This window comes from Oncorhynchus keta, chromosome 8 (genome assembly GCF_023373465.1).
Source record: "Oncorhynchus keta strain PuntledgeMale-10-30-2019 chromosome 8, Oket_V2, whole genome shotgun sequence".
In the NCBI taxonomy this organism is placed as follows: domain Eukaryota; kingdom Metazoa; phylum Chordata; class Actinopteri; order Salmoniformes; family Salmonidae; genus Oncorhynchus; species Oncorhynchus keta.
In genome coordinates, this window is record NC_068428.1 from 21,861,826 (window position 1) to 21,875,552 (window position 13,727).

Consider the following 13,727-nt stretch of genomic DNA (forward strand, 5'->3'; position numbering starts at 1 on the left):
AGTCAATTAAGTCACTGTGGAGAGCTGCCATACCTAGCCACCAGATGGTGACAAAAGCAGGGCTTTCCCATCCCTACACGCCTCGTGTCCTCGCACACCTCCGACCGAAGCTCCAACCTGCCCCTAGAGCATTCTCGCTTGAGGGCAATCTGATCCAAAGCCATTGAGGTACACCCCTGGACCTAGAGGGTCATACACCAAAGGCTGGTATTCAGCCTCACCCTGGTTCACCCTCTTCATGGGTCGGGGTTACTGCCATTTTCTGTGAGACACAAATGATAACTAGTTATTGAGAGGGAGGAGCTTCTCACCTCCATGCGTCTGTGCCTCCTCACCAGCCTTCCTATTCTCAATGAATGCCCAGCAGGTGTCCTCCTTGAGCAGCTTGACTTCATCCAATTGGGGCTTAGGGTTTCTGCAGAGTCTTGTTCTATCGTCACAGAACTATTCTTTTTTAGCGCAAGGCTCTTTTCCTTAACAGATTATTTTGCTTTATCACCTCCTTCAACCTACTTCTCCGAGTAGAGCAGGTGTCTTCAACCTTTTCTTGCCCAGGGATCGCCTCCCAGGCAGCGACCCAGGAATCCCCCATCATATGTAAGCAAAGAAAACATTTTCATGTCTTGTTTTATCATCAGGTGAATGATAATGGAACATTCCCTTGTTGACGGGCAACAATAGCTCCTTCCTTTCGCTCTATCCTGTGGCACCCGGCAAGGCTGTTCACTCTCTCCTTTGTTATTTGCCTTGTCATTGGAGCCTGTTGCCTAGACAGTCCGCCAATCCACTATTCACAAACCAATCATTATACAGGACACCAAGGATTACATCTACATATATGCGGACAATATACTGCTAATCCCCCAAAACACCCAGCATTCTCTCCCTCCCTGACATCTTTAATGAATTAAGCAAAATTTCAGGCAATGAAATCAATTGGGTCAAGTCTGCCCTTTTAACTATAATTGATATGGGAGATTATCCAATGGTAACACTTGGTACCCCTGTAGTAAAACAGTTTAGATACCTGGGAGATGATTTCCACTCACAATCCAATCCATAGTTGACCCTGCAAAGGCAAAAAAGCGGCCAAAGCCTTCCAAATTTGTGGTATTATTTCTGGTAATTTGATCTCCGCCCTCTCTCCACATGGTTTGGTCGAGATGCTCAGGTTGCTTGGCGTCCCATAGAGGAGTGCCTAGTATATTTGCACAGGATCTGGTCAACTCCAACGTCTCCTTGAGATACTCCCCAAAACAATTTGGTGCCTTAATAACACAGGCCTCTCTATGTAAGGGACCACCAAAAAGTTATCCAAAACCAATCACGTATTATATATACTCACATATACTCACATACTATATCCTTCCACTGGTGGAGCGACAAGGCTGTACATATAGCAGCTGATGTTCCTTGATGAGGGAGGGCTCCGTGTATTTCAGGATTTACAAACAACTTTTAATTTACCGGGCAAATCCTTCTTCTTTTATTTACAACTTCACTTCGCCATGCGAGCTTATGGTGTTTTGAGAACCAGCCTAAACCCAGGGGACTGGTTTCTGATCAATACTGTGTTTCTTAAAAGCATCTCCGAAGCCTTGATCAACTATGGAAGAAGACCTCTCACCTTCAATCACTGAAATGAAAGAGTGATTGCCCCTAAAAACCAACTAATCCCATTGCAAACAGTCTATGTGGCATCAATATGAGCCAGAAACATTTATTCCAATGTCAAAATTGACTTCAAAGTGTAAATAGGATAATTTTGGTCATAAAGACTCATCGAAGACTACGTACAACTATGTCAACAAATCATACCTCCTTTTGCCAAACTCCATGTTCAAATCGCCCCTCTGCCCACTTCCCTTCATTGAATGGGGCTCAGTTGTTCATTGCCCCCAATGTGTTCAAAGGATCACGGCAGTTTTAAACTGAAAAGCCCTATACGGATTGTCCATGCGATGCATGCTTCCAGCAGAATGCATAGCCAACTGGTGTGCATGCCCTGACGAAGAACCCTATCATGCAGAATAGGTGGTTAGAGTACTTTGGTCCCAAGTGGTGGTGAGTATACCGGTAGCTTGACCATAGACTGCTGGTTATGTATTTGGTTATGTATATTTTGATAATCATTATCACTATTATTGCTAGCATTGCTGATGACACGTTAGCTAGCTAGCTACCCGAACTAACTAGCTAGCTACCTATCTAGCTAGCTGGCTAATGTTAGCCTACCTCAATACAACTCGGATTTAGTTTGGAAAAACAATAGCATTTCAAAACAAGGCAAAGAATTAGTAGGAAAACCTTTTGTCATGATTGTGATGTCACCAGATTGAGTTTAGATGCATTATAACTTTAGCCATAACTTTTGTTTTTGATGCGATTCCAACAGGGGTTTTATTTTTTTTTCATTTCCTCTGTGGTTGATGTAAGTAACATAGATTTACATATAAATATATTAATTGGCAATATTAATATCCTCAAAGATAAATGTAGTAATAAACAGATTAGGAATATTGTTTGTGATACTACACTTCCCTCAGCAAGATTTTTTTGGTTGAATATCTATGGCGATATATACAAAGGAGAAAAGCATGGAACATTCCTGTCAAATATTTTATCAGTAACAAGGTTACGGAAGTTTCATTTAAAATGTTAAATATCATTTATCCTGTCAAACATGTTTTGGAAAGATTCAAGCTGAATATTGACTATATTTTGTGATTTCTGTAGAATGGAGAAGGAGACCATCTATCATTTGTTTTTTTATCTGTATTTATAGTAGAATTTTTGGGATTAAAATACATAACTTTGTTACAAAGAAAACAGGACAAGTTGTACAATTTAATGGTACTGATGTAATGATTTATTTCAGAAATTCTGACATTGATAAAGATGTAGTATATTTAATTCAACTGCTAATAATATTTGGTCAACTTCATATTCACAAATGCATATGGTCTAATTCAAAACTCTTATCACTTTATAAATGAATTCAAACAATATGGCACTACTTTAACTAAAATGAAAAACAAAACGGCAATTAAAACTTGTATTATTAATTAATATTATTTATTTGCTTAGGATTCCTGGCAATGTAAATCGTTTGTATGTATTCTTGTTTGCATTCCTCTTTTGTTAGTTGATATTTGTTTGTTAACTTTAAAAAATGACAAAAAAATGAAAAAAAACTTTAGCCAGCTAACTAAGATTGAGGTGACCACTGTATATAGCTAACATTACACACTTTGCGAGTAACAGTGATGGCAACATTACCATTTCTCTAAAGTAAATTTGACAACATCATAAAATAGCAAAGTGGTTTCCTACTAATTATTTGCCTACTTTAGCAACGTCACTGTATTTAGATGACTCAGCAGAGGTGGGACCAAGTCATTGTTTTACAAGTCACAAGTAAGTCTCAAGTCAAGACCGTCAAGTATCAAGTCCTAAACTTTGAGTTTTGAGTCTGAAACAAGTCATAATGTGCTCTTCATCAAATGTAATACCATTTCATATTTTTTAAAAGGGAGTAATAGTTAGTATATAACATTTACTCAAATCATGAACACTTTTAAAAATAACTACCGTGGAGAGAACAAGTATTTGATACACTGACAGTTTTCAAGGTTTTCCTACTTACAAAGCATGTTGAGGTCTGTCATTTTTTATCATAGGTACACTTCAACTATGGGAGACAGAATCTAAAACAAAAATCCAGAAAATCACATTGTATGATTTTTAAGTAATTAATTTGCATTTTATTGCATGACATAAGTATTTGATACATCAGATAAGCAGAACTTAATATTTGGTACAGAAACCTTTGTTTGCAATTACAGAGATCAACATTTCCTGTAGTTCTTGACCAGGTTTGCACACACTGCAGCAGGGATTTTGGCCCACTCCTCCATACAGACCTTCTCCAGATCCTTCAGGTTTTGGGGCTATCGCTGGACAATACGGACTTTCAGCTCCTTCCAAAGATGTTCTATTGGGTTCAGGTCTGGAGACTGGCTAGGCCACTCCAGGCCACTCCACTCCTTGAGATGCTTCTTACGGAGCCACGCCTTAGTTGCCCTGGCTGTGTATTTCGGTTCGTTGTCATGCTGGAAGACCCAGCCACAACCCATCTTCAATGCTCTTACTGAGGGCAGGAGGTTGTTGGCCAAGATCTCGCAATACATGGCCCCATCCATCCTCCCCTCAATACCGTGCAGTCGTCCTGTCCCCTTTGCAGAAAAGCATCCCCAAAGAATTATGTTTCCACCTCCATGTTTCACGGTTGTGATGGTGTTCTTGGGGTTGTACTCATCCTTCTTCTTCCTCCAAACACGGCGAGTGGAGTTCAGACCAAAAAGCTCCCATTCCTCCTCTGGATCATTCAGATGGTCATTGGCAAACTTCAGACGGGCCTGGACATGCGCTGGCTTGAGCAGGGGGACCATGCGTGCCCTGCAGGATTTTAACCCATGACGGCGTAGTGTGTTACTAATGGTTTTCTTTGAGACTATAGTCCCAGCTCTCTTCAGGTCATTGACCAGGTCCTGCCATGTAGTTTTGGGCTGATTCCTCACCTTCCTCATGATCATTGATGCCCCACGAGGTGAGATCTTGCATGGAGCCCCAGCCCGAGGGTGATTGACCGTCATCTTGAACTTCTTCCATTTTTTTATAATTGCGCTAACAGTTGTTGCCTTCTCACCAAGCTATTACATCTGTAGCCCATCGCAGCCTTGTGCAGGTCTACAATTTTATCCCTGATGTCCTTACACAGCTCTCTGGTCTTGGCCATTGTGGAGATGTTGGAGTCTGTTTGATTGAGTGTGTGGACAGGGGTCTTTTATACAGGTAATGAGTTCAAACAGGTGAAGTTAATACAGGTAATGAGTGGAGAACAGGAGGGGTTCTTAAAGAAAACCTAACAGGTCTGTGAGAGACGGAATTCTTACTGGTTGGTAGATGATCAAATACTTATGTCATGCAATAAAATGCTAATGAATTACTTCAAAATCATACAATGTGATTTTCTGGATTTTTGTTTTAGATTCCATCTCTCACAGTTGAAGTGAACCTATGATAAAAAATTACAGACCTCTACATGCTTTGTAAGTAGGAAAACCTGCAAAATTGGCAGTGTATCAAATACTTGTTCTCCCCACTGTATATATTTATTACTTTCCATATAAATTTTATATATCCATGGAAACACATGGGTAGCCATGAGAGAGACTAGTGAGAAAGCCCGTAGTGATGGACTATCGAGGATCGCTATGGGGCGCAATCGGGCAATGTAGGCTTGTACACAATCACCCAACCTTAACACACACACACACTCTCTGCGTGGTTGCAGTATTACAGTAGGCTAACATATATCAATGATTTTAGGAACAGCAGTAACATCAGGCAGGATTTAGGCTACGAACTACCTAGCAAGTTGTAGCTCAATCTTTGGTGCAATGATCACGTTCCCACACTGACTGACTGTGTGGAGGCGCATTGATTTAATGTTAGGTTAGCCTACATGCTACGCTAGTAAACTTATAAATGACATAGCTGTTGGCTATATTAGCCACGACTTACCGTTCTTTGTGCAGCTTCAAATGTCAAACAAAGTTGGAAGTTGTTGCGCCTCCGTATGTAATTTTCTTCCTGCATGTTCTGCAAGTTGCAATCCGTTGTTTGTTGATACAGCGTCCTCTTTATATCCCAAAATAATAATTTTGGCTATCATCTTTCCAAGGGCTCCATCTGAATTCACCTGCCGACATTCCTCTGCACTGCCACGCACAACCTTTTCTCAGCTGGCACAATTTGATTGGCTGCTGTCCGATTCAAACTGTAATCCGTTAAATGAAGAGTTGATGCGATGCACACTTTTTTAATAGCATCATTTCACATTTGAGCTTGGGGAGGCTTGGGGAGGGTATCAAGTCAGGTCGGTGTCAAAAGGCTCATGTCCAAGTTAAGTCACGAGTCATTGGTGTTAAAGTCAAAGTCGAGTTGCAAGTCATCATATGTGACTCGAGTCCACACCTCTGCAAAACAGTCACATTAGCCACCGAGGTGCAACCCATGTCTAGGGCACAAATAAATATTGGATCCAGCTATGGTGGTACTAGCTAACTCATGTCTGACTACAACAGTATACTAACTTGCAGCAACAAATTCAAACCAACCCAGAGCCATAGCAAAACATGCCACAGTTGGTTGCTTAGTGTAACGGCATCACCAGCCTGAATCTAAATCCAATCTGGAGCCAGTCAGTCTACAACTGTAAAACATAGAATTAACTTCCAAAAGAGATTACGTTAAATCTCAAGATATGCTTATAATTGAGGGATGGGAACAATCGTTGACCCTGTTTTTCTGTTAGACAAAGTACACCGTATGGTGCCAGACTGATCTCCTGGTCATGAATGGGTGCTGGGACGTGCCAGAAGGAGTAAAGGTGTGTCCAGCAATGTGATTGCAATGGTTTAGTGACCTCCAAAATTATTTTCACAGCTTGTCAGGCAAGAATAAAAGTGTGTCATGTGACACAAGCACCTTTGTGACACGTCCTCTGTTGTTGCCAGTCTCCTTCAACTCCTATGAAAAGAACACGCCATCATGAGGCCTCTGATAGTGAACCGAGTTACTGCCCTGATGACACAGACAGCTTCATCAACAACGATAGGTAATGTGTTGTATGTGAAAAGTAAAAAGTTGTATTAAAAATATCAGTCTTGGTAAACGAGTAGGCTAATTCCCAAGCCAAGCAAATACAACTCGTCGAGTCATTTTGAATGTGAAGAGCAAAAGCAAAAATCTTTGTCCTTTCTTTAGAACAAATGCAATTTACCATTTGGCTGCCTATTATATCACCCTGACACAGGCCCTCCTATGTCACCACTTCATAAGATTGCCTGCTGCAGTTATCCGATAGATGTCCAGTTTTCAGCCGAACATGCAGCATAGAGAAGACCAGCAGGGGGGCCCTCATCAGCATCATGCAGATATTCCCTTGCTGTGAGCATTCCTATGAATGCAACAGTCAGACACATGTTGGCAAGTAACCAGCCAGCAACCTTCACCTGTCAGTGGCAACGACTTTCACAGACTCATCATTTGTACAGAAGATAACCCATTTCATTACTTTGATACATTTGATAACCCAATTGTGAAACATAATTTATGTAAACAGACATTATTTGTTGCTTAGTTTCTACTTTTTAGATGCATATAATATCCCATGTCTATTTAGCTATTTCTGAATGTGTTATTCAATGCGTTTCTATGGGCTATAGTAGTAAAGAAGACATTCAATATTTTATCCAGAAAAAAGTACATATTTTTGGGGATACCTAAAGGGGTTCCATGTTGATCCATGTGATCCATGTTATGACCGTCTTCAAATATTCCCCCTCCCCCAATGACTTAGACTTTTAGAGGTTAACTGACAAACTGTATGGTCTAACTTAATTCTCTCTTTTAGAAATCCTAATCATCAAAATATCCATTTAAATTTTGTCCACAGATCTTATCATACCCGCAGAGGCCAGGACCAGATTCCAGAACGGGCACACAGGGCACGTGCCGCTGGGCCCCGACCTCCAAGCTCCCTGGAGGTTGTGGTCCCCTAGATAGCATATAAACATGTCATAAGCAATGGCAAAATGTGTAGAAAAGCAGGACATTAGCTTTAAAACTGCACAGTTTTCTCTCATCCTCATGTCAAAATGTGTAGAATAGCATGAGATCAGCTATAAAAAAGCATTTTTTTCACTAGAATTGCAGAAAACTATCTCTCAGCTGCATGACAAAATGTGTAGAATAACATTATTATAAAACTGCTTTTAACTGTTTCCCCGCCCCAAAAAATGAAATATTGGGGGGTTCAGGGGCCCCCTGGAGGTAGATGCCCTCCTGTCCCAAATGCAGTAGTCCGATGGTTCCAGATGGTTCCAAATGAAAATACATCCAACCCCGAAATGCTCTCTATGCCCTAAGGGTGCTCCCGGGACCTTTATTCATATGGTCTGGGAGTGCCCTGAGGTATCCCAATTCTGGAGACTCATCTCCAAAATGCTCTCCACAATTCTCTAAACATATTCCATACTCAATGAGTATATCCAAAATGGATCTGTCTTTCAAGGAAAATCGATTATGTCTGGCTGGCCTCATGGCAGCCAAGAAAATGGTTACCTGTCGATGGAAACCTCCCCATTCACTGTCTAAACATGGTATTTTATTGATATACAGTATCTTAATTAGAGCTTTCGGTAGCTCAAATGCATGGCGCAAAAAGCCATAACATCCACTATTAGAGTTCCGCGGTGGTTAAGATAAAATCATTCCTTTAATTACCTTGAGTACCTGTAGTGGTCCTGTGGGTGGTTGAGCCTGATACCTCTCCACATTATAATTGGAAGTTGATGAGTATACTTTAACATAGCCTATTAGCTAGAAAGGTAACTCCAAACACTTTTTTCGCTAAGAGCATCTGTTTAGTTGGTTAAACAAAGGTTAGCAATGTGTTGGCAAAAATGTATGCCCATGTCAAGAAAGCTTACCAGCAGCCAGAGGCACTTGCTGCACTGGTTGCCTATTCACAGATGCTTCTTCAGAGCCTTTTTCGGATACTCCAGTACTTGTAATTGGCTCCAATGAGTGCAAGTTGGACAGTAAATTAGTTAATAGATCAATAAGAAAGAGAGTTCCAAACCAATAACAGATCGTTTTCAGTTTCCTCTCCCCACTCAGACCACGGCCAGACTGTCCTAGCTAAATCCTTGCTTGAGAAATTGCTCTTTGCTAAGAAGCTGCTTTTTGTTTCTTTTTGACCGATCACAGTAAGGTACTTAATTGTTAGTCAGAAATTATTTGACATTTAGATTTTTTTTAAACGGCTGCATTGGACCTTTCAGTTTACTTCAGTTGTTGCCTTAAAGGGCCAGTGTCTGATTTGGAGAGTTTGTCATGTTAGAGTGAGTACTTTCTTTTGGGAACTGTTAAGCCTTATTAAAGGGTAATTGCACCCGCTGGCCTCATTTTTTTCGGTCTTGCTCCTCAAGAAATGCTGCCAATCATGACAGAAGCCAAACGTGAGTTGGCTTGGGGATGTGGTCTGATGTGCGTGTTTCTTGTGTGTGTCCTTGCCACCACCAAGACACATACATCCGTCAGATCCTTGCCCGCAGCTGCTCCCCCCCTCACTCAATCACAACAAACAAACCTCCTGTATGTTCAATTCAATAACTACATGCGGATGTATGGTGAGATGCCGGAGGAAGCTTTGAATAGATCAGAGTGACATGCAGTTTTTAATTTGAGCCGGATCTTGACGGAACAGCACCTCTCAGATTTGACTTTGTTTGTTCCGGCACCTATTTGTCTGGATCCAGTACCTCTCGCTGCATGATTATTAATTGTTTAACTGTTCGCATTGTAGACTTTCTAATAAAAGCTATCAGCGTTAAATCAAGTTGAACCCTGTTATTACTCCCGACCCCAAAAAGAACATCATGTAAAAGCGTGGTGATACTTCTGTGTAATCGTCTTATCCTGCCACAATGATTCCAGACCTGCTTTCTTATTAGTACATAGAGGTTTTGGGGAGAGCCGGTGGGGAAAGTAACTGATCTTGACACAGGTCTTGGTAGGGGGATTCAGCTAGTGAAGAGGTCCCTACGTAATCACGTCATGTAGCCTAGGCTAGTTCTCTCCCTACTGAATTTGAATCGTAGGAATGTCAAACAAAACATTTATAAGAAAAAGCAACAGATTTTGATGACATTTTTCCAGTCCAAAAATCCAGAGGAAGATGAAGAATCGAACCCAGAACGAGCCAAAGAACTGTCAGTGCCGGAGGAGAGGAGTGAGGCAAACTGTTCCTGATGACGATGCTAATCCCACCAGTTCAGCATCACCACTGGCACCCCCACTAACTAGTAAGCCTACTAGCGAGGAGTCAGACTCAGCGGGAGAGGGAGACGGGGAGCTGGGGGGCAGGGCATCCCCCGACGAAGTGCTCGGAGCAGGTGCAATTTGCAGTACAAGAACAAACAAACGTATAACCCTTGGCTTGTCATGCAGAATTCAAAGTTGGGCTTGAGTCTAGAAATGACTGGAGGGATTAGAATAGCAAAAGAGTAGGTGGAATGTACAGTCATTTACCATCCTATGCCTCAGAATAACAACAAAGAGCCCTCAGAAAAAACTTGGGTTTGAACATGTCCAAACCAAGGTGCGTTTGGTGGCAGCAAGCCTTGTAGACGAGGCTAGAGAGGACACCAGGTTATAGTTACCACTCAAAATGAAAAAATAGACGCGACAGCTAGAGTCTTGAGAACAGCCTTAGGAGAAGGCTAAACATCACAGGCACATGCCCGCTCATGGCTTTGAGCAAGAAATGGACTCTTGTGAGTTAAATGGACTTGACATGGGGAGAGTCATTGTGGGAGGTTGTAAAAACTAAGACAGGATTATTTTTTCTTTACACACTTGTTCTGTACTGTGAAGGTAATTTGAATACGTGCTTTATATGATCACATAGGCAGGAGGCCTATATATTATCATGTGTGTTCTGCTGTGATTTATTTTATTTTAAGTTATATTCCGATATTGTGATATTTGTTGAAATATATGAAATGTGGGCCTTGTAAGCTCCACAGCTGAGTATGTGTGCATATGCATGTTGCGGGTGTTCTTCAGTTTCGTCTAAAAGTGTTCCTGTACATTGATGTCTGGAAAATTAGGCTATAAGAAATGTGGACTTGTGTAAGCCCCGCAGCTATACTAAAATATGTGGTCATAACTGCAGTAACGTCTAAAATGCTTTGAATGAATCAGCACCTTTGGAGAGTGCTGTCTGTGTCACAGCCATAGATAGTAGGCTGCTTCGCTGTTTACTCTGTCTGCTGCACTGCTACGTTTTTCTCAATGTGTTCTCGTACCTAAGGGCCCCCCGAGGAGAAAGCGTTTTGCTTATGCACTTCACAATCAAAATGACTCAACTAGTTGTATCTGCTTGGCTGGGGTATTAACCTACTTGTTTCTCAACCCTGATATTTCTTCATACAACTTTTTACATAACACACATTACGGTTGTTGTTGAAGCTGTCTGTGTCATCAGGGCAGTAACTCAGTTCAAGCTAATTCTAGGTCGTTGCTAGTTACAACAGCCACAAAGTCATTAAAAAATTCATATTTTTTAATGTGATTTTAAACCTAACCATAACCTTAACCACACTGATAACCTTATGTCTAACCCTAACCTTAACCACACTGATAACCTTATGTCTAACCCTAACCTTAACCACACTGATAACCTTATGTCTAACCCTAACCTTAAATGAAGACCAAAAAGCACATTTTTGTTTTTATGGATTTTTATGACATAAACAATTGTGACCTTGTGGTTGTGGTAACTAGTGGAAACCCTAATTTGGTGCTTATCAGATGTAGACGGACTGTAACCCTGTATTGGATTAGATTCAGGTTGGGGACGCCATTGTGGTTTTTTTCTCCTAGTTCACTGTATTAGTCAGACTCATAAGTTAGCTACCGCCATAGCTGCATCCATAATTTGTTTTAATTTAGACAATACAGAATTAACTTATATGAGCTACGAACTAAATTGCAAATCTGATTTGTAGGCTAACGTTAGCTAGCTAATGTTAGCTAGCCTGCCTCGCTACCATTATCAAATGATAACGTTACAAAACCAGCAGTATCTAGACAATACACAAACTTGTATGAGTTATGACCTAACTAAGTTGTAATGAGGTATCTAGCTAGCTATACTAACATTAACTAAAACATTAGCTAACCTGCCTCATTGGAGTATGGTCAAGCAAGTAAAGACTTCCCGAAAGTTTTGGACCACTAAACAACTAGTGTTTTAGAACCACAGAGTTACCCCAAGTAGCAAAGAAAACAGGAGCTGCCTCCAGCACCTTTTCAACTTCAACATTTCATCAAATCACCTCTGCTTAGTCTAATACAGTGACAACTAAAAGATTTAGTAACAATTTAGTTCAATTAACATAAACTTAAACTAAAACTTAAACTAAATATGATGTGGCTGTCCATGGTTTTGATTTCTCTGTGTGTGTGTGTGTGTGCGTGCGTGCGTGTGCGTGTGCGTGCGTGTGTGCGTGCGTGTGTGTGTGTGTGTGTGTGTGTGTGGGTAGAAAAACATGTTGACTCACACTTCTTGTAGAGAAACGCCAATGCCATCCTCCTTTCTTTTATGTTGGCGAAACTGTCTATCACTCTGTCATAAAGTACGCGCTTTTATTTTTTGTTGTCCTAGGCTACCTGGCTAAAATGCTAGCTTGCTAGCCTAACTTCCATTCATGGGGCAACATTAACTTGTTAACTAGTTAATAGCTACGTATTGAACTTCCATCCTCTCAGGCCAGGGGCACAACAATGTATGAGTTAATGGTTGGATCAGAATCACTGTTATAATCATTGGCTAGTACGGAGAATTAAGTAAAACCACAAGTCCAAATCCCTATCTCCATCCAGGAAAGAGAAAATCTTAGGGAGGACAACAACACAACCAGATACAACAATTCAAGTTTTTCTGTCAATGACTTATGCTCTGAATTGGATTTTATAGGAGTGAAGCCAAATCCAAGCTGGCTTCCCTTGACACTTTTTTTGCTGACCATTCACAGTTGAGCTTGCTCAGTTTAGCTCAACGCTGATTGGATAATTCTTTATTATTTTTTTTCAAGAGAGGCCAGATTCTTGCTGGCTTCGTTTGCCTTCAATGCTATGGGTGGCAACAATGTCATACTCGTTTGGACCAGACAGCATCAGATAAATGGCCTAGACGTAGAGAGACAGAGAGGCGCTGTTTCACTTACTCTGATGCTTTCTCCCATGAGATACATTCAGCCTCTTGCGAATTGAAGGAAAATGATGAGATACAGACAGATGAAAGATAAATAATTTAGTTTTTATATTTTTCTTGGTCAATTTTTTGGGGGAAGCCTGGCTTCCCTTGGCATCCATGTATACACAACACTGACAGAGAGGTCATTATATTTCAGTATCTCTGGTTATGCTCACCACCACCGGTCGTTGCCCACCAAGCTAGCGTTACTGGTGCAGATTTGGGGACCGACAAACTCCAAGCACCTATTCCACGTAGTAGCTCGGGTTCGTAGAGCTTGGCAAAAGGGGGTATGATTTGTTGGCACAATTGTAATCCAAACCCAACCTTTATCTACTAGCTGTGACGCCGAGGTTCCAAATTCCATTTTACACGAGACTGACTTTATGACCAAAATTTGTAGTCAATTTTGATACTAGAATAAAAATGTTTCTGACTCATATCATATCAATGCCACATAGGCTGTTTTCAAAGGGATTCGTTTATTTTAGGGGAAGTCGCTCTTTAAGATTTTAATAACTTCCCATTTGAGAACTGAATTGCTTCTCCTGACTCTTGGTTACCACTACCAGATTTGACACACTCCTCCACATACGGAGTTGTTACACTTCCTAAAATAAAGCCTAGTTAACACCTAGTTGTTGGCATGTATGTTGAGGTACGTGGCTATTCATCACAACAGGTATCTATCTATATGCAAGGAAACTCATCACACATGGCTGTAGTTATAGCTCCCCCAAACTACTGCCACTCTCTACCTCCACCACATATTCCTCTCCCCCATCTCAGATCCATATCCCCTGCGTGACTCAGCGGCATGTCAGGATCCTCTGTT